The 26,039-nt window shown below is 42.6% G+C and overlaps 1 protein-coding gene across 3 annotated transcripts in view; it reads left to right on the forward strand.

The window, feature by feature from the left end:
• The window catches only part of SH3PXD2A (SH3 and PX domains 2A), a 378,650-nt gene that overhangs the window by 211,672 nt on the left and 140,939 nt on the right, over positions 1-26,039 (forward strand). The gene's annotated exons all lie outside the window — the stretch shown is intronic.

Genomic DNA, 26,039 nt, shown 5'->3' on the forward strand with positions numbered 1-26,039 from the left:
CGGTGTAATCAAGCTGGAGGGCAACAGTGTTAAATGCCACTTTTTGATCAGCTGTGCTGTCACTACAAAAGCCACTGCAGGCCCACAACCACAGTAAGAGCAGATTTGGCTAGAAGGCTACAGCTGGATACACATACAGCCATATCTGTGCCAAGTTAAAGCTTGAGTCCAGTGGCAAAGTGACAAAGTTTAATTCTGGGTTTAAGCTTTTGTGTGCATGCACACTTCTTCAGATGCATGCATATAAAAGCTTAGACCCAGATTTAAACTTTGTTAGTCTTAAAGATGCCACTGGACCCAAACTTTGTTCTGTTGCTTCAGACCAACATGGCTGCTCTACCTGAATCCGTTAAATTGTCAGATGCCTGACTGGTTTTTATATTGGGTTCTTTTTGGTCTCCATCTCCCCCGTGTGGGGAAACGTTGTAGTGCAGGATATCTTCTGATTTGTATATATGTACAAAAATATAACAAGCAGTAATTTATGCTGTTTATAAGTTAGAGGGAGTGCTACTTTGTTCTTTTTCCTTCTGTTCATTATTGGGAGTATTTCTGTTATCCTATAAAGAGTAGTACACTCAGGAAAAATTATTCCAGTTGGAACTCACAAAAGTGCTCTGGATGGGAACATAAGAACATAAGAGAAGCCATGTTGGATCAGGCCAATGGCCCATCCAGTCCAACACTCAGTATCACACAGTGGCCAATATATATATTATATACACACACACATACACACACACATACACACACACACTGTGGCTAATAGCCACTGATGGAACTCTGCTCCATATTTTTATCCAATCCCCTTTTAAAGCTGGTTAGGCTGGTAGCCACCACCATCTCCTGTGGCAGTGAATTCCACATGTTAATCACCCTTTGGGTGAAGAAGTACTTCCTCTTATCTGTTTTAATCCAACTGCTTGGCAATTTAATTGAATGCCCACGAGTTCTTGTATTGTGAGAAAGGGAGAAAAGGACTTCTTTCTCTACTTTCTCCATCCCATGCATCATCTTGTAAACCTCTATCATGTCACCCCGCAGTCAACGTTTCTCCAAGCTAAAGAGCCCCAAGCGTTTTAACCTTTCTTCATAGGGAAAGTGTTCCAGACCTTTAATCATTCTAGTTGCCCTTTTCTGGACTTCTTCCAATGCTGTAATATCCTTTTTGAGGTGCGGTGACCAGAATTGCACACAGTACTCCAAATGAGACCGCACCATCGATTTATACAGCGGCATTATGATACTGGCTGATTTGTTTTAAATTCCCTTCCTAATAATTCCCAGCATGGCGTTGGCCTTTTTTATTGCAATCGCACACTGTCTTGACATTTTCAATGCGTTATCTACCACGACCCCGAGATCTCTCTCTTGGTCAGTCTCTGCCAGTTCACAACCCATCAACTTGTATTTGTAGCTGGGATTCTTGGCCCCAATGTGCATTACTTTGCATTTGGCCACACTGAACCTCATCTACCATGTTGACGCCCACTCACCTAGCCTCAACAGATCCCTTTGGAGTGCCTCACAATCCTCTCTGGTTCTCACCACCCTGAACAATTTAGTGTCATCTGCAAACTTGGCCTCTTCACTGCTTACTCCCAACTCCAGATCATTAATGAACAAGTTAAAGAGCATGGAACCCAGTACTGAGCTTTTCGGCACCCCACTGCTTACCGTCTTCCACTGTGAAGACTGCCCATTTATACTCCCTCTGCTTCCTATTAATTAGCCAGTTTTTGATCCACAAGAGGACCTGTCCTTTTACTCCATGACTCTCGAGCCTACTAAGGAGCCTTTGATGAGGAACTTTATCAAAAGCTTTCTGGAAATCAAGGTAAACAACATCTGTTGGGTCTCCTTTGTCCACATGCTTGTTCACCCCCTCAAAGAACTGTAACAGGTTAGTGAGGCAAGATCTTCCCTTACAGAACCGATGCTGAGTCTTCCTCAATAACTTGTGTTCATCAATGAGCCTACTCATTCTATCCTTGATAATGGTTTCTACCAACTTTCCCAGTATTGAATCAGACTGACTGGCCTGTAATTTCCCAGATCTCCTCTGGAACCCTTTTTAAAGATGGGGGTTACATTTGCTACCTTCCAGTCCTCAGGAACGGAGGCAGATTTTGATGAAATATTACTACATATTTTTGTCAGGAGATCCACAAGTTCAACTTTGAGTTCTTTCAGAACTCTTGGATGTATGCCATCCGGACCTGGTGACTTATTAGTTTTTAATTTGTCAATCAGTTGTAGGACCTCCTCTCTTGTCATTTTAATCTGACTCAGGTCTTTCAACACCCCTTCCAAAATTAGTGGTTCTGGAGCGGGCAAACATTTCTCGTCTTCCACAGTGAACACAGGGGCAAAAAATGCATTCAACTTCTCAGCCTCCTTCAATAATCCTTTGACCCCTTGGTCACCCAAGGGCCCCACTGCCTCCCTGGCTGGTTCCCTGCTTCTAATATATTTGAAGACATTTTTATTGTTGGTCTTTATGTTTTTTGCAATATGTTCCTCATAGTCTCTTTTTGCCTGCCTGATCACAGTCTTGCATTTGATTTGCCACAGCCTTTGTTCCCTTTTATTAAACTCACTTGGAGTAGCTTTCCACCGCTTAAAGGAGTCCTTCTTACCTTTTACAGCTTCCATTACTTTGTTTGTTAACCATGCAGGCCTTCTCTTATACCTGTTTGTGCCTTTCCTAACTTGTGGTATATATTTTATCTGAGCTTCTAGGATTGTAGTTTTAAATAGCCTCAAAGCTTTCCCAAGGGTTTTGACTGTATTTACCTTTCCTTTCAGTTTCCTCTTCACATGCCTCCTCATCTCAGAGAATTTACCCCTTTTAAAGTTAAACGTGGTTGTGCTGGTCTTTTGGGGCAACTCCCTATTTATACAAATGGTGAAATCAATAACATTATGGTCACTGCTCCCAAGTGGTGCGATCACTTTTACATCTCTCACCAAGTCTTGGGCATTACTTAGAACCAAATCCAGGATCGCCCCACCCCTGGTAGGTTCTGTGACCATCTGCTCCATAGCACAGTCATTGAGAGCATCTAGAAACGCAATCTCTTTCTCTCGACCTGAACACATATTGACCCAATCAATCTGCAGGTAGTTAAAATCACCTATTACGACACAGTTTTTATGTTTAGCCACTATCTTTAATCCTTCCATCATATTATAATCATCCTCTATCTTTTGATTTGGTGGGCGATAACAAACTCCCATAGTTAAATTTCCTTTTGGGCCCACTATTTCAATCCAAAGCATTTCTAGAAGGGGATCTAATTCTCTGACCTCAGTTTTACTGGACTGTATACCCTTTCTGACATACAGAGCCACCCCACCTCCAACCCTTACCTCCCTATCCTTCCGATATAACATATCCAGGAATCACCGTGTCCCACTGATTCTCCTCATTCCACCAAGTTTCTGAAATTTCCACAATGTCTATGTTTCCCCCCAACACTAAACATTGCAACTCACCAAATTTACTTCGAACACTTCTAGCATTTGTATACAAACATCTATAATTTCCCAGGCAAGTTAGGCTCGCAACCTTCCTCCTGCTACCTCGAGACTTTGGCAGACAGCCCATACTGTTTGTCACCATCTCAGTGGACAACTCTGATCCATTACCCGGTAGAAAAGAAACAGCTAACCCTTCATCTCTTTGAGATGAGTCCTCCCGAACCAGAGACATTTCATCTCCTGTTGGCTTTCCCCCAAGATTTAGTTTAAAAACTGCTCTGCCACCTTTTTGATTTTAAGCGCCAGCAGCTTGGTTCCATCTGGGGACAAGTGGAGACCGTATCTTTTGTATAGCTCCCGCTTGTTCCAGAAAGCATCCCAGTGCCTAACAAACTTAAACCCTTCCTCCCTACACCATCGTCTCATCCACACATTGAGACTTCGAATTTGTGCCTGTCTCTCCAGCCCTGCACGTGGAACAGGTAGCACTTCTGAGAAGGCTACCTTGGAGGTCCTGGTTGAGGTCTTGGGAATGAGTCGGTTTCCCCCTGTTCAGTTTTGTCATTGTTCCATGGGTTGCCCTTCCAGTTGGGGGAGACTTGTGGCAGGAGAGAGTGGCGGGCAATGGCAGAATCCTTATGGGGCTCCTCCTTAAGGACTGGTTCCTTGGTCTTTCCAGGCTTCCAATAACTCAGAACAACAGTTTTGCTGGGGGCTGACACAACCCAGGTCTAGATATGGTGTTCTACAGTATGTGCAACTGTGCTACCATGAGCAATACCTTGTTTTCCCATGACTGTTAAGTTGCAGGTAGCATTTGCCCCTTTTTGCAAATGCATAATCAGACTCTTATTCAGATAGGGCTTCTTCGTAAACTTGATATCATCATTGTTATAAGGCAAAATGTCTGGGTCAGAACCTGATACTTGGCAAATACAGTTTTTTCATATCAACATTTTACTCAAGTATTGCTTACAAACATACTGTGCACTTACTAGGTTTTAACAACCCCATCTTTTCTCACCTGTCTCTTCATCATGAACATGCCCTTGCATTTAACAGGTAACCAAGAATTCTCCTTTAACAGTGTTCCCCAATGCTGGAGCCCAGTTAACAACCTGATGTGTAGATTAATTTATCCCATATTCATGATTCTTCAAGTTTTGTAGTTCAATGTTGAGCTTTTACATTACCTGTTAGTTCAATGTTGAGCTTTTGCATTACCTGTTAGCAGATACATCTCTACCTTCACTGTATAACATGTTAGCAAAGGATCTTTTTTTGTGGGGCCTTCATGATGTGTGCCAAAACCTTGTAAATTTGATGGCAGAACTTGAATTGGGAGAATGGCTGTCTGTCAGGATTTAGCCTGAGCATCCAAGCCTCTGGCTGAAGGAATTGAAGAATGATGCACCGGTTCTGCAGTAAAAACCGTTAAAAGTTTCCAGGTTCGCTTTGGTTGTGCATTATGGGGATTCATCTTACTCGTGTTCCATAAGGGAGTTGCCTTGACTTTGCTAAACTATGTCCAATCTTGTTTTGTATTGCACTTGAGGCTCACTTCCCTGACTTGACAGGAGCTAGGTCTGACCCTCATTGTCCTTGAGCAAAGACTTTATTTGTCACCTGCCTAGAACAGAAAGATACAGGAAGATAGTTGATCCAAAGGGAACTGGCAGCATAGATCTTTCCTGCACCATAACGTATGTACCACCAAAATGGGGAAAGGGGGCAGGATCCTTTGCAGATGCCTTTGTAGACTTACTGATTGGTTGTTACAAGTCTCCAGGGAGATGTCATAAAGTCAGCTTAACCTAGTCAGCAACTTTACTATAGCCAAGAGAATGGATGAAAGTGCAGAGAGCCTTCTTCTCCTTGATCACTGGGTTGTTCCAGCATAGGTGCTTGACTTCTCCTTGGAATGGGTGTGTAGCCAAGTAGAATTTGTATGCTCAGCTGCCCTGTCCTCTCATGAAGAGAAAGAGTAGAGAATTTAAGGTTAGGTAATTGCAGCAAAGGCCTGAGGAAGTTTAGTCTGGCTCCACCTGACTTGAGGAAGAAGGTGTATAGATTTGTTAATTTCACACCCAAATTCTTCCTTAAGCAGTACATGACCTAAATTGGGCTCCAGACAATTTACTATAACATATTGTGTCTTTAGAAAAGATTTCTACAATCAATAGAATCAAAGGTAAACATTTTCTTGGACTCTACTAATTCAGGTTGTAATGTAATTAGGAGAACAGTTTTGTCATAACTCAGATAATGCACCTGTTTGTTTTAAGGACACTTGAGTAAGAAACTCTGTTGGTGTAAATAATTATACCTTACCATTTTTCATTGTCTTCTATGTTTAAAAAACCTGAAAGTGTATCTGAGTAATCAGTTCCTCAGAGAAATAAATGAGGAATAAAATATTAAATAGAAAGACATAACAAAAAGTAATAGCCTGTTTTCTGGAAAGTAAGTGTAGAGTGGGTTTTTTTGTAGTTCTGAAGGTTTACTTGGGTGAAGCAAATTGTTAAATGCAGTAGTTAACAAGTACTGGAACATTTGCAAGGCTGAATTTGCTATAAATCCACAGAAGTTGTCAGTCCACAAAAATGTACTGGTCTTCTTGGCCACAAAAATGTGGATTAAAAATAACAACAACCTTAAATATTCTTTCTAACCCAATACTATGCATGTTTACTTAAGAAGTAAGTCCCACTATGTTCAGTGGTGCTTGCTTGCATGTAATTGCTCTGCTTGTTTTATACCATGAAAATTAAGGAGCATAAAGTCAGATGTTCTAGGCTTAGAGATTTAAGGGAGAAAATGAAAAGCATAAACAGATATTGACTACTTGCACCCTAGAGCAACTTCAGAGAAGAATGTCTTCTTTCCCTTGCCCAAAAGATTGAAATCCTCCTCCTCCTGCTCCTCCACCAGGTACAGTCTTTTCCTATACATATTTACATAGGGAAGTCCTTATGTTTTCAGTGGGTCTTACCCAGAAAAAAATTTATAGGATTACACCCAGGGTATAAACTCTACAAACATGTACTTGAAAATAATCTTTAATGAATATAGTGAGATTTGCTTCCAAGTAAACATGTCTAAATTCAATATGTCATTTATTTCTTTAAATATTCAGGTTGCCAAGTCCATCTCAGGAGATACCTGGGGACTTTGAGGATGGAGCCTGGATACTTTTCAATTCCCTAAAATAAGTAAATAAATAAAAATCCAGCAGTGCAATTCCCTTGAATACAGTCTTCATTTCCTCTTCCTCTTTTTTGCCTTCAAAGTGTTCCCCAGCAGGTTCACTTCCACTAAATGAAAGTGTAATTTGTCATACCCCCAAAGCCCATTGTCATGCTTTGGTAGCATTTCCAAGCATGGCTTTATTAAGGTACACACTCACTCACAAACAGTTTGCAAGCCCACACTTTTGTGATCTCACTGGGACAATGGTATAAATCACTTTACTCATGGAACTTGCCGAATATAACTATTTGCTTTTATTTCAACCAATTTCTTCAGACTAACAGAAAAACAAAAGTAAAAGCAGTCTAGAGGTGGAGTTTTCCTCCATCCCATAATCAGGTTTTCATTAACTCTTTACTATCCATTTGCAAAACAAACAAAAGGACTGTGCTCTCTTCCTCTCTCACTTACTGGAAAGTGCCACATGGCTCTGCTTGCCCCCTCCTGCAGCTTTTGTCCTGTTGAGATTTAAAGGCACACACACATACCCAAAGAGAAACACTTTGCAAGCTTCTTCTAAAATGTTCTACTGAGATTTAAAGGCACATCAGGGCTGTTGGGGCAGGGGTTCTCCCCACTGGCCAGTTGGCCAGTGGTGGGGAGGAGCCTGTAAAACTGGAGGATTCCCTGCCTGGACTTGGGGTAGGGTTGCCAAGTCCAATTCAAGAAATATCTGGGGACTTTGGGGGTGGAGCCAGGAGACTTTGGGAGTGGGGCCAGGAGACACTGGGGGCGGAGCCAGGAACAAGGGTGTGACAAGCATAATTGAACTCCAAGAGAGTTCTGGCCATCACATTTAAAGGGACAGCACACCTTTTTAAATGTCTTTCTTCCATAGGAAATAATGAAGGATAGGGGCACCTTCTTTTGGGGCTCATAGAATTGGACCCCCTGGTCCAATCATTTTGAAACTTGGGGGGTACTTTGGGAAGAGGCACTAGATACTATATTGAAAATTTGGTGCCTCTACCTCAAAAAACAGCTCCCCCAGAGCCCCCGAAACCTCCAGAACAATTCCCCATTATACCCTATGAGAATCGATCACATAGGAAATAATAAAGACGTTTCCCTCTCCCCCCCCCCCCCCTTCTGGCCAGTCTGAAGCAGCGGATCAGCCTCTCAACTCACCATTTGCTGCCAGCTTCTTCACAGAAACACACACAGACACACCATTTTAAATAGAAGCCTTTCAAGTCAAGCCTCTGGAGGTGCAAAGGCACATGGTCCTTTGCAGGCGGGGCTCCCTCTCTCCCCCCTCCGCCGCCAGCCAGCTGATTGGGACCGGAAGCAGCCTGGGAAAACTGAAGAAAGGCTGCTGCGATCGGGGCTGGGTGGGAAGGGCAGGGCAAGGAAAAGGTGCTGAGATCGGGGCTGGGTGGGAAGGGCCGCCATTCCCTCCCGCTTTCCAGAGTTTTGGCTAGCGGGAGAAGAAGGCATCAAATCGGGGGTCACCAGGAAAAGCGGGGGATTTGGGACGCCTAACTTGGGGGGCTGGCAGACGTATTAAATATTTATACCCTTCTTTTCTCCTTGAATGAATCCAAGCCAGCTCACAATACAACCCCCCTCACATTATAAATAAAACAATAAACAAATGTAAATGTAATTCCAGTCTTGGGTCAGTCCTTCAAAAACAAAGGCTATGAGCTACAGATGAAGAGACCCTTTTGTGGGCAAAGAGTTCTTAGGCTCTCAGCTCTTAGCTTGCATCTTTGGCCATGCCTAGCCCTTACACCTGCAGACAGGAAGGAGACAGGAAACACAGCTGAGATATGTGTAGCTGGCAAGATAACCACAACAACAGCTCCTTTCCCTGCCTCCTAAAATTTAGATTTTACTTCAGAGACTATTCATATTAAAACTGGCTGAAGGTGGAATTCTTCCCATACTTCCCAGTTTGGCCCAGTTTGCTAAACTTAGTCCCACAATATCAAGGCTTGGCCCAAGTAGCCTTAACCAACCTGTCTAGAATAATAGATAGGTCTGGAAATAGTAGGCCTCTGTATCCAAAAAGCATTTCTCAGTCTGTTTCCTTTTAAAATAGCTGAAGCTACTTTGAATACAACAAGAGTAAACAAATGAACAAGTAACCATCCAGATTTCAAATAATTCAGCTTTAGGACTTGCAGGAGAAGAGAATAAAGGAAGGGGAAGATAATCTGATAACCTACAGCTGAGAATTAAATTAAGGGAGACATTCATAACGTCACAACTACACATATACAAACCCACAGAAAGCAACTGCTCTATTTATCAAACAGCTGGTTTATATATTTGTGCATTGGTACTGAAAGTTCACTCACTGTTGCACTGAGCTAAGATTCCAACTGAAGATAAACTGAAAAGGGGAAATTCTTGATCAGCCATGTTTGCTCTGGGGAATGTATATTAATCTCAGGATCACTGGTCCTCTGCAGTAGTCTACTCTGATTGGCAGTTCCTTTCCAGAATCTCGTGCAAAAAAAAAAGTATTTTCTAGCTATCAAAAATCCTTTACTGGAGAATGCCAAGAAATGTTCCTAGAATCTTTTGCGTGCAAGGCTTTGAAACAGTTTTATCCTCGAAAAAGCCCAGGAATTGGGGTGATCAAATGTAAAGGTCAGGTAACAGATAGATGCAGCTGAGTCAGTAAGGTAAAAGGGGCAAGTGAAAAGAATATTGCACTGTGTGTGTGAAGTGCAATGATCCTCTTTGCCAGAACCTTTTCAGGGTTGCTTCAGCATGTCAACGATTCTCCACAGAGCTCCAGAGGTGTTGTACAGTGGCAATTGAGCAGACACATGGTAGATTTCCCTAACTCCCCTTTGACTCATTTTCACCTACCATGGTTGCCATTTTGTGCCCTCCATGTCTCCGAGGAGATTTTTTTAGGCTTCTTAAAAAACATCAGCAACTGCTGTATCATATTTTTATTGACTGATTTACAAAACCTATGCCCCACATCTGACCTTCAGAGACAGATTTAAACTCCATATTACAGCAGAAGACCCTGGGTCTATGAATCATATCAAATCATATTAAATGGGTGGGTGGCAAACCATTTAGAAAACAGCACAAGTGGACTGGAGATGGGAAGTTGAATCCTTTCTCTTATGACAATTTCTAGAAATTTTGAGGCCATGGGGAAAATTGGGAGGAGGGGATTTTGGGAAAAATACTCTTCCTATCAAGTGTCATTTTTTTTCATTGCATTACTAACATAAAATGCATAATTTATAACTCATTAGCATATAAAATTGTACTATTTAGCATATTTATGAAATTTAAAAGTATAAATGCCTTCATTTTCTATAAGAAAGATTTCAAATATATCAAATACTGGATAGGGAGCAGCATGTTGCTTCACCCTACATTATTATTGTTGTTGTTGTTGTTTATTTATATTCTGCCCGTTCCCCCATTGGGGGCTCAGAGTGGAGCACATAAAATAAAATAAAATCACAATAAAACTAATTACAGTTTTCCTCGAGTACAGCAAAATAATTCAGCAAGATGGTATAGCACAAGTAGTACCTTAGCATGTGCGTCTTAATTTTTGCCATTAGAGGATAGAGTTGCCAGGTTACCTTACTTTGCCATCAGAGGCCTTTGGGGGGCATTCCTGGGGGGTGGGTGGGGACATCCCACCCACAAATGATGTCTTGGACCACTTCTGGTAAAAGTGGGAAGTGCCATTTCATGGCCAGTTTTGTCCCCCCCACACACACTTCTAACAGGGGGAATGTGAGTGAAACTGATTGCTGAAAAGGCTTGCAGCTTGTTTAGGCTGTTAGCCTATACTTGCTGCATACCTTCTCAGCAATCAGGGTCTCTCAAGGCTTGCAGACATTTGAGTACCCCCTTTTGCTTCCCTAAAGTTTAAAAAAACCCTCAAAAGGTAGTCCTTTGTGAAAGCACCAGTCGTTTCCGACTCTGGGGTGACGTCGCATCATGACATTTTCACAGCAGATTTTTTTATGGAGTGGCCTGCTATTGCCTTCCCCAGTCATCTACACTTTATCCCCAGCAAGCTGGGTACTCATTTTACCGACCTCAGAAGGATAGAAGGCTGAGTCAAGCTATCCGAACCCAAGTTCCTCTGGGATTGAACTCAGGTTGTGAGCAGAGCTTGGACTGCAGTACTGCAGCTTGCCACTCTGTGCCACAGGGCTCCTTTTGCTTCCCTAGAGAGAAGCAAAAGGGACCACTCAGATTACTGCTTCAGGGGCAGCACTTCGGGGTTTTCGTGTAAAACTGGAAGTGGCCCAAAACTGTCATTTTGGACTGGGATTCCACCCCCCCCCCCGGCCTGTTGGCTGGCAGCGGTGAAGCCCTCTCTAAATTGAGAGACCCCCCCATTGAACTGGGAGGCTGGATCCCTATTTGAGGAAAATTGAAAGAAAGCTGAAATTAGAAAATGAATTTTGTGATAAACGAAACAAAGAGTAATATTTGGACTAAAGCCTGTTCATATATTCAAAATAAGAGCACCAGCATATTTGAATATCAAGTTAAACTTTTTAACATTTGAAAACACAAACCTCTTTAATTATCAGATTACAGCATATCAATTACTGCCAAATTATACATATTTAAACAATAAATCTATCTTTCAAAATATGTATATATCTCTTTTTCTCTGCCTGTATAGCTATTATAATCTATTGGTGCAGATAATCTTGCATTAAAAATTTCACATTTTGATTGAGAAGAACCTTATTTTAAAAAGTATACCACATGCATTGGAAGATGGATGGGGGAGTGTGATCCTGTAAATTCTCCTAAACCTCTCAACAGCTGTTGATACCATTGATCATGGTATCATTTTATATCACCTTTCAGGATATAATGGAAGGCAATGTTCTTTGGTGATTCTGGTCATACTTCATCAGTAGGTCTCAGAGTGCTGTCCTGGGAGACTGCTACTCTGCCCCTTGGCCTTTGGTTTGTTCGGTTCTCCAAGGTTTCATCTTACCCCCATACTTTGCAACATCTACTCAAAGTCACTGGGAGAGGTCATTCAAAAATTAAGGCTTAGTTGCCACCAATATGCAGATGATACTCAGACCTGTCTTGCAATACCAGTGGATCCCAGGGAGGCTATGGAAACCATGAACAAGTGCCTGGAGGCAATTTTGGAATGAATGAGGGCTAACAAGTTGAAATTTAATCCCAACAAAACAGAGGTTTTACTGGTGGGGAGAAGGTATGACTGAGGAAATGGGTGATCCCGTCCTGGATGGGGTTGCACTCCCCCTAGAGGAGCATGTTCACAGCTTGGGAGTGCTCCTGGACCCAGGCCTCCCGTTGGGTAACAGTTGGCAATGGTGGCCAGGGATGCCTTTGGTGCATGCCTTAGTAATAGATTAGAATACTTCAATATGCTCTACATGGGGCTGCCCTTGAAGACTGTCTGTAAACTACAGTTGGTACAGAATGCTGTGGCCAGAGTGTTGACTGGTGTTAGGGACCTTATCGTTCCAACTACACTGGCTTTCAGATTGCTTCTGGGCTTACTGCAAGGTGCTGGTGTTGACCTTTGAAGCCCTATATAGCTTGTGACCAACATACCTTAAACACCACTGTCTACCCAGTCAGTCCAGACATCTTCAGAGGCCATGCTTCAGTTGTCCCTGCTATCTGAGATTAGATAGGTGTTAACTCAAGAGAGGACTTTCTTGGTTATAGCACCAAAACTTTGGCACTCCTTCCCCAGGGACATTCATCTGCCTCCCTCTATTGGTGTCCCTCTATTGGTATCTTCCACCAGTAGGTGGACTTATTTTTGTTTCCTCTGGCATACCCTTGATAATGGTTATTGGCCCTCCTCGTTCGTTTATATGTTTTCACTGATTTTTAGAACTATATTTTTAATTTTAAATGTTTATTTTTTTAATGTTTGCCACCTTGTGAACCCTGATTGGGTGAAAAGGCTTCATTAAAATGTTTTAAATAAATAAATAAAATGAAAATATTTCATAGGATTTTTTCCAGTGCTCCTTGAATTTCCTAACAGAAAAACTGAAACCCTCCCCAATTTTTCCCGTTTCCCCCCGCCCCCTCTATCCTGCTGTCCAGTGCTTTTCTCTCTGAAACTATTTCACCCTCCTTTTTCTCAGTGTGCTTTGTGTCCAGAAGTAATTCCTCCACGGGGAAAAATAACTGGGTGGAAGTTGATTCAAGGAAAAGGAGAAATGGGGGGGGGTGTCAGGTCTCTCCTTCCATCTGCTCAAGATGTGCTTTATATTTCTTCCACCCGACTTTACAGGAAATCTGGTGACCTGAGTTGGCTTGTGTTTCTATGCTGTCTGAAATTTCATGGCTTTCTTAAGGACTGTTAGACAGTAGAAAGGCTTTCTCTCCGGCAGGGGGAGTGTCAGCTTTAGGTTTGTTTTCTCATGGCACATTCAGAACAGAGCTGGCCTTCCAACATATGAACTAGGCACAGAGCAAAAACCATTCTAATGTTGTTTATTGTGGAAACATGCCACATTTTAGTAGATTTACAAGCAGCTCGTTGGAGTGCCTGATCACTGCAGTTTTGCTTTCAGTCTGTTATTCTTGCTGATATGTTCCTGGTATATCTCTTGCTGGGGCTGCAAAAGATTCTTTCAGAGATGTGACGTGGGCCAAAGCATGGAAGATAGAAACCAGCTGTTGGGCAGCTTTTCTTCCTGCGGTTTGAAGAGTTCCAGCAGGCTGCATCAGCCCGATTGGTGACTGCCTTATAACGGCTGTCTTGCAGTCATGCCAGTCAATGCTGGCTAAAGGAAAGTTTTAGTGGTGATGATCTTTTTGCTGACAATTCATTTGTGTTCATTATGGCAATTCAAAATTACATTGTTCACTTCTTTCCCTCAACTCCTGATCGAGCAAATTAACAGCTACTTCTGAAAACTGACCCCAAGGGACAGAATCACCCTCATTTCCAGTACCTTGCACATTTTTTTTCTTTTAAAGAATGGAACCTTGAGCCAATTTGTGCTCCTTGAAAGTGCTACTTTCCATGTAATAAGCAGCAGTATCCTTTATAGGTACTACATGATCTTAAGCATCCAGTTTCTTATGTAGAAGTGGCCCTAACAATTGGATTCTTCTGGAAGACTGAACTTGTGCCTGCTAAGGAGAGAATTGGGAGACAAAATTCTGGATCACTCCAGAGTCCAGGAAGGAGAAAGTGCAACCTTTCAGCCATACCCTAAAAAACTTTGATTTCTGGTAATGTTTGGATTTCAAGGATTTACGTTTTTTATGCCTGACTTTCTCCCCAAGGGGGAGCCAAGGTGGCTTACAACATTCTCCTCTTCTCTGTTATCCTCACAACAACACTGTTAGGTAGGTTAGTCTGAAAGTGTGGCCTGAAGTCATTCAGCAAGCTTCCATGGCAGAGTAGGGACCGGAACCTTGGTCTTCCAGATCCCAGTCTGACATTCTAACCACCACACTGGATCTAGAGTTTCCCCTCCACTTCAAAGCCACTTCACTCCCCCCCCGCCCCATTCTTTTCTCATGCATTTAAGAATTACTGTGTGAGGCTCCCCTGTCTCTAGGATGGGATCTGTGGTTTCCCCAGATGAAAGGGAAGTGGGAAGGAGGTCCTATTCTGGCCTCAGAATTGGGAAGGAGAGGGGGTTCTGGCACCCTGGTTTTCTGCCTTCCTTGGACTGGCTCTAGTGATTAAGAGCAGCAGACTCTAATCTGGAGAACTGGGTTCAAATCTGCAGTCCTCCACATGAAGCCAGCTGGGTGACCCTGGGTCAGTCACAGTTTTCAGAACTCTCTCTGCTCCCTGCAGTAAGTCTAGCTCACCACCTAGAAGAGTTAGAACTTAAGGCTCCTATCTATACTACATGCAATGGCATGCAATTACTCTCTCTTTCTAGGAGCTCAGTCCCTTCCCTCCTCTCTGGCCAAGTGTGGTACCTTCCCCTTTTATGAGATTCCCTGGTCTTACCCACACCTGGCCTGTATCCAGTCCCCTTCCACCTGCTCCACTTGGAAGGCTATAAAGGGAAAGTGAAGACTTCCCTGCCTCTCTCCTTATCCTGGCTGCGCGGGGCCACCTTTTTAGCTTCTCTCATCCTGGACTTCCCCAAGTCAGTTTCAGTGTCAGTACCTTCATTGGCATACATAAAAATATACAACAAAGAATACAGATTGAAATGCTTCTTCAGAGCCTTCCCCAAGTCCCAACTCAGCCTTGCCTTCTGACCCACCCCCTAAACACTGCCTGGGTCCCGGCTACCTCCCTCTCCAGGCCTTCCTCACATCAGTTGTCAGGCCCCAGCTGTCCTCAGCAGGGGCAGGGTTGAGGCAGGGTAGGACATCAGCTCCTGACATACTGCTTCTTGTTCCTTTTCCACTCTGTTTCCTGGCAATACTTTTTTCTTTTTAGTTATCTCAACAGATATGTAAAGGAAAAATCACTTGTGAACAAGCCAACTTGTCTTTGTATCCCACTTCACCCTGTTTTGAGGCATATCAGCATAAAGAGAGGGGTCATTGTCTTATTTCTGCTGCCCTTTTTGGATTTTGTCTCCCTAGCCTCAGTCATTTACAAAGCAAACTATTGTGATGTCCTTGAACAGAGCATGGAAAATATGCCACTAAAAGCAGATCACCCCTCCCAAGCTGTATTTAAGCCTTCAACAAAAAGAAACACAAGGGAAGAGTTGTGTAAGAAACCGTATTTCCCCCTCAATATGCATCTAACAAGCTATTTTCCTAGAGGCATCAGCTGCCCTTTGATTTTTTGCAATGCAGAATCTATTTGAAAATAAAATCAACATGGCCTACAATAGACCTATAGTGTGAAGTCATACCAAAATGCTAAAAGTCTCTGAGTCTCATGTAAGAATCTAGTGGATGGATTAAAGCACAGTTAGAAATGGTCAAAATATGTGGAAGTGGAACGTAACTTCCCAGTTTTATGTGTCTGAGGGCCTAACAACATTACACTGTTTCTCAATCTGTCCCATGTTCTGGATCTTGCAGGAATTTCAAACCACCCATTTTCTCCAAGGAAATTGATCTCTGTCTGGAGATGAACTGTCATACCGGAAGATCCCCATGCCCTACCTCGAGGCTGGCATCCCAATTCAGATTGGGACCATAGCACATGGAGAGATGGGGCTTCAGTCCTATGCTGTTTCCTGACAGGAAATGGCTCTGAGGAGCTGCTGTTTGCCCTCTTGGGAAATCTTGTGTAGCCTTTTCCTCAGTGGGGCAAATAGGGTTTTGGGAAAAGTCAGGAAAATGATGCAGGGATAAGGCTTTAAGGCCTTTTCTTGTGGTTCCAGGATGAAATTCCTGGTTTGGGAAATTCCTGGAGATTTAGGGATAGAGCCTGCGAAACGCATAATTTGGGTAGGGGAGGGAGCTCAGCAGGGTATAATGATGCAGAACCCACCCTCCAAAACAGCCATTACTGAATTCCATCATCTAGAGATCAGTTGTGATACTGAGAGATCTCCAGGTTGGCAACCCTAGATGAATTTAGTTCCCATGCACCTGAGAATTATGATTAAAAATCACTGGAACCACTGTCAATGTGGAACTTCTAGTGTACATCTGGTTTGACACTCAGTGCACTCAGAAACACTGCAATGTGTGGTTAGGCCTGCTGAAGACAGTATATAAGTGTGATACTGACAAGAGATACTTGTTAACACAATAATAGGAACAACCATAGAAATTTGCCTTACTTGTATGTAAGGGTTCTATAGAAACTCATAAAGCACTGAGTCCTACCATTTTATTCTGTCAGTGCCTACAAATCCCTCTGGTGCAAGGTGCCTTCTGCTGACATAAAGTGCTTTGTGTTTGATGTCAACTAAAGACATTTTGTACCTGAGGATTGCTCAGGTGCCAACAGAACTAAGTGGTAGGATCCAACCCAAAGTCTGTTATAACCCAAACAGAAGATTACAGGAACAAGGCAAAACAGGCCTAGTCCAAAGTAAATCCCATGTTCTTCAATGAGGCTTAGTCCCAGGAAAATGCCTGTAGATTCCAACCAAAATGTTTTAAGTTAAAAGAGAGAAATATTGTTACCAGTTGGGAATATACAGTGTTTAGCTAGAATGGCAAAATCCACATATATTTATGACAATTGGAAAGAGAAGTTACAACCAGTTTGATCCTTCTGATATTTTATTGTATATTTCCAGACATTGTTCTTCACACAACTAATCACCTTTGACATTCACACATTACAAATGGATTGAAGGAAGAGCCATTTTAAGCCACATATAAGAAAATACCCTAAATTGGCTTTGGGTCAGATTGGACAAAGATTGAGGTTAATCCTTACCTATTCAGCTAGTAAAGCTGAAAGACTGTTTTTGATGTTCAGATGCAATTACTACAACTGAGGCTCTAATCCAGTGTTTACACTTGGGGCTTGTTCAGAAGAGGAATCTGATGGCACTTGGAGTAAAAAACAATATGTGGAGCAAGTATGTGTTCCTTTTCATACATATTTATCTGCCAGATCTAAAACTGCTAAGATCATTAAGTGAGGGTCATTCACCATGTGACATGCTGACATCCAAGTCCTATGAGTAAAGGTTGAAGGAACTGGGGATGTTTAGCCTGGAGAGGAGGCGGCTGAGAGGCGATATGATCACCATCTTCAAGTACTTTAAGGGCTGTCATATAAAGGATGGTGTGGAATTGTTTTCTGTGGCCCCGGAAGGTAGGACCTGAACCAATGGGTTGAAATTAAATCAAAAGAGTTTTCAGCTCAACATTAGGAAGAACTTCCTGATCATTAGAGCAATTCCTCAGTGAAACAGGCTTCCTTGGGAGGTGGTGGGCACTCCTTCCATGGAGGTTTTTATACAGAGGCTAGATGGCCATCTGACAGCAATGAAGATCCTGTGAATTTAGGGGGAAGTGTTTGTAAGTTTCCTGCATTGTGCAGGGGGTTGGACTAGATGACCCTAGAGTTCCCTTCCAACTCTATGATTCCATGATAAAAAGCAAACTCAGCAAGTCTAAGCAGTGGAATGGAAGAGCAGGACTGTTCTGCAAATGAGAGAAAATAAAGCAAGGCCACAGCAGCAGGCCCTGCTGTGTGTCTCATCCATTAGAAGTGTCTGGCAAGCTGCACAGAATTCTGTCTCACAATTAGATAAAAAGCTTTTCCATTCTAAATCATTGTCCAGAAGACAGCCTGGAGCCTGAAATGCTGAGCTTAATACACATGGGAGGTTAAGACTCAGCTCTGGAGGTTTGAAATTTATACGTCTCAAGCATTTACACAGAGGAATGTAGGCTCCTGCTCAATTATGTGCTAATCTTTTTCACCATTTAAATAGGTATTCCCTGAATATTTGAATTGCTATGCAGGGCTATGACTTCCTGGAATTACATCAAATGATTACATGCAGCATATAAGGCTTTCTTCTCACCAAGGTGGTAAGCCTGTGCCTAGGCTGTATCACTTCAGACTGCAGGTGTGGGCTGACATCCATAAATGTTCTTCCATTCAAAAATAAAATCCCTCAACATAGAACATTAGATACACATGAAGCTGCCTTATTGTGAGCCAGACTGTTGGACTATCAAGGTCAGCACTGGCCATTCTGATTGTCAATAGCTGCCCCTGGTCTTAAGTAGAGCTCTATCACATCACCTGCTATTTAATCCTTTTAACAGGAGGTACTAGGGATTGAACCTGGGGCCTTTGTATACAAGGCAGATACATTACTGTGAAATCACACCAAGAGTCACCAAGTCCTACCTTGCTGTGGGTGGTGGTGTCCTCTTGCGTGCACACAGCATGATGATGTCACCTGGAACTGACATCATCATGCCGGGCACACCGCGCCAGGGACACTCTTGGATTCAGGTTAAAAAACCCCTATGGTACCGTAGAGTTTCTACCCAAATGCTAGAGCGTCCCCTGCACAATGTGCCCAAGGTGATGATGTCACTTCAGGGTGATGTCATTACATTGGGCATGTCACACACCAATGGAGCTCTTTGAGGATGGGGATCCCCCTGGTGGCCCACTCCATCCTGGCAGGTTGGGGGGACCCAAACTGGGGGAAAAAACTCACCCCCTGTGGGAGCTTGGGAGCTCTACACAGACTTCACAGAAGTATAGCCTAGCCTTTTCTCTGAGACACCAGGATTCTGTCTGTGGGAGAAATCATGGGAACCTCCCCCTGCTGTCTGAAATAATACAATCCTAAAATAGTCACAGCTCATTGAGAACTAGTTCTTTGGCCATATATCCTTGAATAAATCGTAGAATGAACTTTTTTGATCAGCACTCCAAAAAGATAACTATTAGAAAGACATATACTATGTTGTAGTAGAACTAAACCACTACAGTCTCTCACACATTATTTCCTGTTCTAAGCAAGGCCCAAGCATGAGGGGTGTTGCTAGATACACTTTACCATATCAGAAGCTCTGCCAGCCCATTAGAACGATATAATCTATTTTGTCATTCTTGAAATAAAATAGATTTTTTTCTTCCATGGCATTTGGTTGTACAGGTGGGATGGCTGGGGAGGGGGTATGCTAGAAGTTTGTAAGATGCACAGAGAAATGATGTTTGGATACGAGTTCAAAGTAAGATAATGGAATGATACAAGAGTTCTGAATTTCCAATAACAAATACTTTTTTAACATAAAAACCAGCAAATGTAAACAAGTCTGGTTATACTGTTCATCAGTTTGATAAAATGAAAAGTTCCAACACCACATATTGTCTCACTTTCATTTTTTCATTTTCATTTCAATTTTATTTATATCCCGCCCTCCCCGCCGAAGCAGGCTCAGGGCGGCTAACAATTTTTGAAGAAGGGTCGGCGCTTGTTTCCCGCCTTTCGCCGCCGATAGGAACCTCAAAGCGGGTCACAACCACCTCCTCTCCCCACAACAAGCACTCTGTGAGGTAGGTGGGGCTGCGAGAACGTGACTGGCCCGTGGTCACCCAGCAGGTTTCATGGGGTGGGAGATGGGGAATCAAACCCGGTTGATCACGCCAGATCCGAAGCCGCTGCTTTTCCCCACTACGCCACGCCGGCTCACACCACCTTAAACTCAACACTTTTTAGTGAAAGCACTTTGCAAACAATGTACCTATATGCCAGGATGATGAGTGCAGTGGAAGAGTGCAAGAGTATTGACCCTTTACTCCTCTCGCAACTGAGCCAACCATGCTCCCCACCTATGCTGTCATGGGCAGGGCCAGATCTAGGGGGAGCAGAGGGGGTAACTTGCCCCAGGTGCCACCTGGGGGGGGGCACCAAATTGGGCACTCCCCGGGGTGGGGGTGAGTGGGGGGAGCAAGCCAGCAGCCTTGCAGATCAGCTGGCTTCACCACCTCTCTCTCTTGCGGAGAGATGGCAAAAGCAGCCCAACTCCATGATCTGCCTCCCTCCCCATTTAAGGAGAGGAGGGAGGCAGATTGGCTTCTTTTACTACCCTTCCACAAGGCAGAGAGATGGTAAAAGCAGCCCTATGCCTCGATCTGCCTCCCTTCACTCCCATTTAAATGGGGGGGGAGGCCGATCGGCTGCTTTCACCCCCTTCTCAGCAAGGCAGAGAGGCAGCAAAAGCACCCCTGCACCCCCAATCTTCCTCCCTCCTCATTTAAAGACCCCCATGGCCAGCTGGCCAGTGGGGACTTTAAATGGGAAGGGAGGCAGATTGGCTCCTTTCACCCCCTCTCTGCAAGTTGGAAAGGTGGAAAAGCATCCCCGAGTTTCCCCCTCCCTGAGAGGGGGGAGACAGCTGGTGTACTGCCCCCCACACCATTTTTTGAGCGGGGGCACATTTATTTACTATTGCCCTCACTCAAAAAATATGTAGATCCAGCCTTGCTCACGGGCATATAATGCCTATGTATGTACAAAACTGCATATGTGTATGCTTTATCCTCATAATGGGGAACACTGCTTTTGGAACAGTCTGATCATTGGGACAGAACCTGTATCCATACATTTTGGAATCATGCAGAGTAGGGAACCCTGGTTTTGCTGAGTCCATGGGCACACAGACTCTGGGTTGTGAAATTCATGAAGATATGGTGGCAGAGGCTGTGTGTGGAAGGTGGGGTGTGGGGAGGGACCTCAGAGTCCACTCTCCAAAGCAGCCATTTCTTCCAGGGGAATTTATAGTCTGGAGATCAGTTGTAATTCTGGGAGGTGTTGGCCCCACCAGAGGCTGGCACTGTCCTTTAGATACATTGAAACAGATTTCCTCAAATGATACATATAGGTAGAGGATGTAGTTGCTAGTTACTTATGCAGTTTAACTCTAATTAGCCCTTTCTGGCAACTACCCCCCCCCCCCCCCATTTAACATCTGAGGAAATCTGTTTCAGTTTATTTGAAGGAGTGTGCATCTACACATGCTAAGTTTCTCAGTTCTTGCTTATACCCAGAATTGAACTTTGTTGATCTTGGAGGTGCCACTGGACTCAAACTTGGTTTTCACATCTATTTGTTACCTCTTGTATTTGTATGTTAATTTGCTACTATTCACAGATTTTACCAACCAACTTAATCCAATCTCAACTATAATCTCCCAGTTAGTTATGCATCCAGTTAGTTGACTCTGACTAGCCCTTTCTGGCAACTAAACCCCTTCCCTCTCTAGCTATATTTAATGACTGGAGGATTTTTGTTTCACTGTATCTGAAAAAGTTTGCATGCACATGAAAGCTTATACCTTGAATAGTCTGAAAGGTTCCACTGGTATCAAACTTTGTCATGGTTTCTGCAAGAGAATTATGGGGTTTACAACTTTGTAAGGGTACTAAAAATTCTAGAGATTACTAGTTCCTCCAAAGAACGCCAAAAGTAATCTTATAAGCATTTGAACAATGAATGCAATTATCATTATTTTAAGAGGAACAAACATTATTTTTACTGTGAATCTTTAAAAACAATAAACAAATAATGGAAAATGGTATTGTTCCTCAATGAATTACTTTTGTGCTTTGCTTGTCACTGCTTACTTTCAATAAGGAAGATGCCACTTCAGAGAAAGCAACACTCCTCGCTCATCCCAGACATAATGAAATAAAAATATGTTTTGTTTTGACACAAGGCATAATTTTAATATTGGCTCACAGAAGGTTCAGGCTACTTTATAGGGCAGGTCCTTGCTGAGGTAAATTTTCTTTTGTGAAGCAATTCCCAAACTGATGGGATAAACAAGGCAAAAGCAAAACCAGATGGAGCAGGACTCTTAAGCAAGACCTTATTTTTTGTCCTTCATCTTTCCAGGAAAAAGCCAACAGTAAACATCCATGTTGCATATCCAAGTGCTGGATGACCGTTCAGAAGGAGGTCATGTGGTTTTAATTGATTACTCCTGCCGACCATGGCCACCTGATTTGTTTTTCCATAACCATTACTTTTCCCATGAGGTATGGCTCCATTTCCTGCAACCAAAGCCATATATTATGGCATAATGCACTAATGAACATCAAGTCTGTGCTCAGCCATCATCCTGAAAAGTAATACAATTCCAAAGATTAATAAAAGTCATCAGTAAAAAGTGGCCACTGCTGACTTTCAATCAGCATTCTGGCATTTGTTTCTTTTTGAGTCTTTAGCCCATTCAATGAAGCATCATTTTCATTTATCTCCAGCGGAGGCTTATGGGTGTATAATAATTCCTTTCTGTCTGCTTGGATCGCTCCTTGCATATTTATATTTGTATCTCCTTTTGAATTTTATCCTGTTGACTGATACATATATTGAAGCCTAAAGCTATAATCCTCCTGGAAATAAATCCAGTTGAACTCACTGTCTTCTGGAGTAATGGTTTTACTACATATTAAAATGTAGAATTTGGATAGTTTGGCTTCTGAGTATCTCCTTAGTATTGCATTTTATCCCAGCCTTCCTCTAAAGAGCAGAGGGTATCCTCACAGTAACCTTATGAGGTAGGTTGGGCCATATTTTTGCACTTTGACAATTGTGTGAGGTTGAATTGTGTTGTTGACGTAGGATAATCACATGGGAATGATTGCTATAATGCAAAATTGGCTAATGTATGGATGGAGCCCTTAATGAGCTTTATGTTGAGTGCAGATTTGAGCCTTTCAGTCTCATATCTTGACCATGACACCACACTGATTGTCAGAGAAGCGTCACTTCTGTACAGCCCCTTTTCTTCAACTTGGGCTCCCTTCTCTGCTCCCTTGTTTAACAGAGAGGATTTCAGAAATTTCTGTCTGTTTTTGCTGGAGGCAAGGAATTTTGGTCTTGTGAACTCATTGTCATCACAATGGAGACCATTCTGAGTCCATGGAAAAAAACTCAACTCAAATTGCGAAGGGACAGATTCATGTGGAAGAGGGTCCACAATACAACAATTTAGATCAGGAAATGAATAGGATACTTCTTACTGTTGTTTCATGGGGCTATTTGTCCTGGGAAATGGGAGAAGGAATCAGAATGTTGAAAATGTCTTAATGTTTCAGTTTTAATAATTTGTGAACAAAGAGATGAGTCAGAGCTTGTATCTACAGAAAGTAAGTGGTACGTTATCAAATTATGTTATTCACTGTATTTGATTATAGGTGGCATTATTTTAATTAAATTCTTCTCCAGTTCTGTAAGAGTGAGTGTGTGTGTGTGTGTGTGTGTGTGTGAGAAAGAGAGAGAGAGAGAGAGAGAGAGAGAGAGAGAGAGAGAAACCCATCAGGGAGAAAAGAACAGGGCAAAAATTATCTCAATAAAAATATAGCAAACTAGCAATAAGGCCCATTGTGGAGATAAATACAGTGGGCTCCAGAAAGAGGCTCTCAGTGAGTGTCCCAGCCTTGAGCACTCAGTGTCTATTTGCTGTGGCATCATAGTATGATGATGATCATGCAGACGCTGAAGCTCAGCATTCCTTTTGTTTGCAGTGCATTGTTGCCATCTTTTCCTGTTGTATTTGGCCTTGCAGCTTTTAGCATCAGTGTGTGCTTGTGGCATGATCTGTCTTTTTTTGACCTGGCCTGGTTGTGTTATGGTATACCATAAAGCATGTGCCTCAAGGCAGCGGTTTTCTGTAGGGGGAGTGATCTGACTTCAGCTTTCCATCTCCTCCCCCTTCTCAGCAGCCTCTGCCTAGGGAAAGTACATTCTTTCTCCACTTTTTCTCAACTTTGACCACCTTTGTTCTAGGTGGAGCCTGAAGATCTCCTGGTATTGCAACTGAACTCCAGACAACAGATCTCTCTCCCCTTGGAGAATATAACAGCTTTGAAGGGCGGACTCTATGACATTATATTAGCTGAGGCCTCTCCCCTCCCCAAACTCTGACTTCCTTAGACTCCACTACACAGTCTCCAGGAATTTCCCACCAACCTGGAGCTGTAACCCTAGTCAGGACTGGCCCCAATGAATTTTCCCTTAAATACCAAAATAGGCCTGGAAAGGGCCTACTCCCCCATCTTTTACTGACAGAACCAATCTTGGAATACTATGGTTGCCTAGCAACAGCCACTGAGGGAAAACGGAGAACCCGGCAGGACAGGCCAATAGAATGCCAAGTCAGCTTTTCCCATGGCCTAGTCTTCATCTGTCCTGGGGTTGGAGAGTCAGGTTGCTGTCCTTAGAGACTAAGTGACACATGACTCAGCCAATGGGATGGTAGGTGAGTCGTCGCCAAGATGACTTGCCTTTTTTATCCGTAGGAGTCTCTCAAGTGTAGTTTAACTATTTAATACTGGTATAATAGTGGGAATGGTGAACTACATCTCCCATGGTATGATTGAAGGATAGCTTGCTAACGTTAAGCAGATAATGGCTTGAGCTGTGCTTGGATGGGAGGCTTTATGATAATCCCATTTAAGCCACCTTGAGTTCCATGATGAAAGAATATAAATATAATATATTAATAATAAAAATGCATGGACCGCAAAGAAATAATTTCATCTGTGAATACAGTTTTTTAGAAATAATGCTACCTAATTTATTGCTTAATTCTCACTAGATACTTTCAGGGATCTAAGGATCTAAGAATCAAATGCCTCCTTTTCCATATATCAAACTGCATAGATAGCTTGATACCATTTTATCTCAGAGACATTCTGAGAATGAACTGGGTGTAGTAAAGTTGAGCAGTGATAGCAACTAACTGAAGTAATCCACCAGCCATGCCAATTAACATCTATCATGTGCATAGATGCACCATTTCATCAGTGAGAATTATAATTTATCTCCAGACTAAAATATCACTGCAGGAAATGGCGACTTTGCAAGAAGAAATTGAACTCCTAGAGTAGCTTCACAGGGTGAATGCTCTGCTTCCACTTTTCCTGTGGTATACCATAGAACCTAGAAGAAACGGATTGGTTATTAAGACACCAAGGGCCAGAGGCCACTCAGAGATTAAGAGAGGGATGGGACTGTCATTGGCTGAAGTCCTGTGAATCTTCAGAAAAGATTTTTCCCCTTAGTGCTGAGAAAAACGTGAAGAGGAATTTGAGAGGTTTTTTGTTGTGTTGTGTTGTGTTTTGGAGGTTCCCCACCCCTTTTGGTTGAGTGCAACATAGCTGAAAAGCAACCAGTTATACCAGCACAAATATTTAATATCACAGGGTCACTATGACATCCATACAAAAACCTACAAGTGATGTAAGGTGGGGAAAAGGCAGGAAAAGTGATATGAGGTAAAAAATATGAATTTTACATTTGACTTTTAGTGGGAATAAGTGACCTCATGAAAAGGGATTGAATAAGGTGTCATTTGACCTAGATGTGATGTTCTTGGGATACAAGTAACTACCATGAAATGCTTTACCTGTATCAGGCTATAATTAAAGCCCAGGAATAGCCCCAAGGGCTAAAAGTTACTTTTTGGGACATGGAGATGGGAGAGCCATAACAAATTGGTAGCATGGATATTTTCCAGTCTGCTTTGAGAAATGGAACTTTAGGATTCTTGGCAAGAAGTATGTACCTATGGATGTTTTGCTAAAACTGCATTCACTTCTTTCCTATTGAGTAGGAGGAGTTATTTTAAAAATAAGTACACACTCACAAATGAATTTGTAGTATTGTAAGGAGTAATAGCAAGCAGAAAAAGAACGAATTCTACTGAGCATTATGATGGTGACTTATTCTGGTCTAGTGGGGGGGGGGAATGTATTGAGTACTATATTTCTGGGCAAAACTGGAACACATTCCTGTGAAATATATAGTGAATTTTGATTAATTTAATCATGACTTTATATTTAAAATATAATCTGGGGGGGAGAGTTCTTAATGAAGGACCATCTTTGCTATCCTATACCATTGTCTTGGCTTTAACACAATTTTCTCTTAGAAGACCCTTATTAGCCTATCATTATGCTTGCTGGA

Source organism: Heteronotia binoei, chromosome 6 (genome assembly GCF_032191835.1).
Source record: "Heteronotia binoei isolate CCM8104 ecotype False Entrance Well chromosome 6, APGP_CSIRO_Hbin_v1, whole genome shotgun sequence".
Lineage (NCBI taxonomy): Eukaryota > Metazoa > Chordata > Lepidosauria > Squamata > Gekkonidae > Heteronotia > Heteronotia binoei.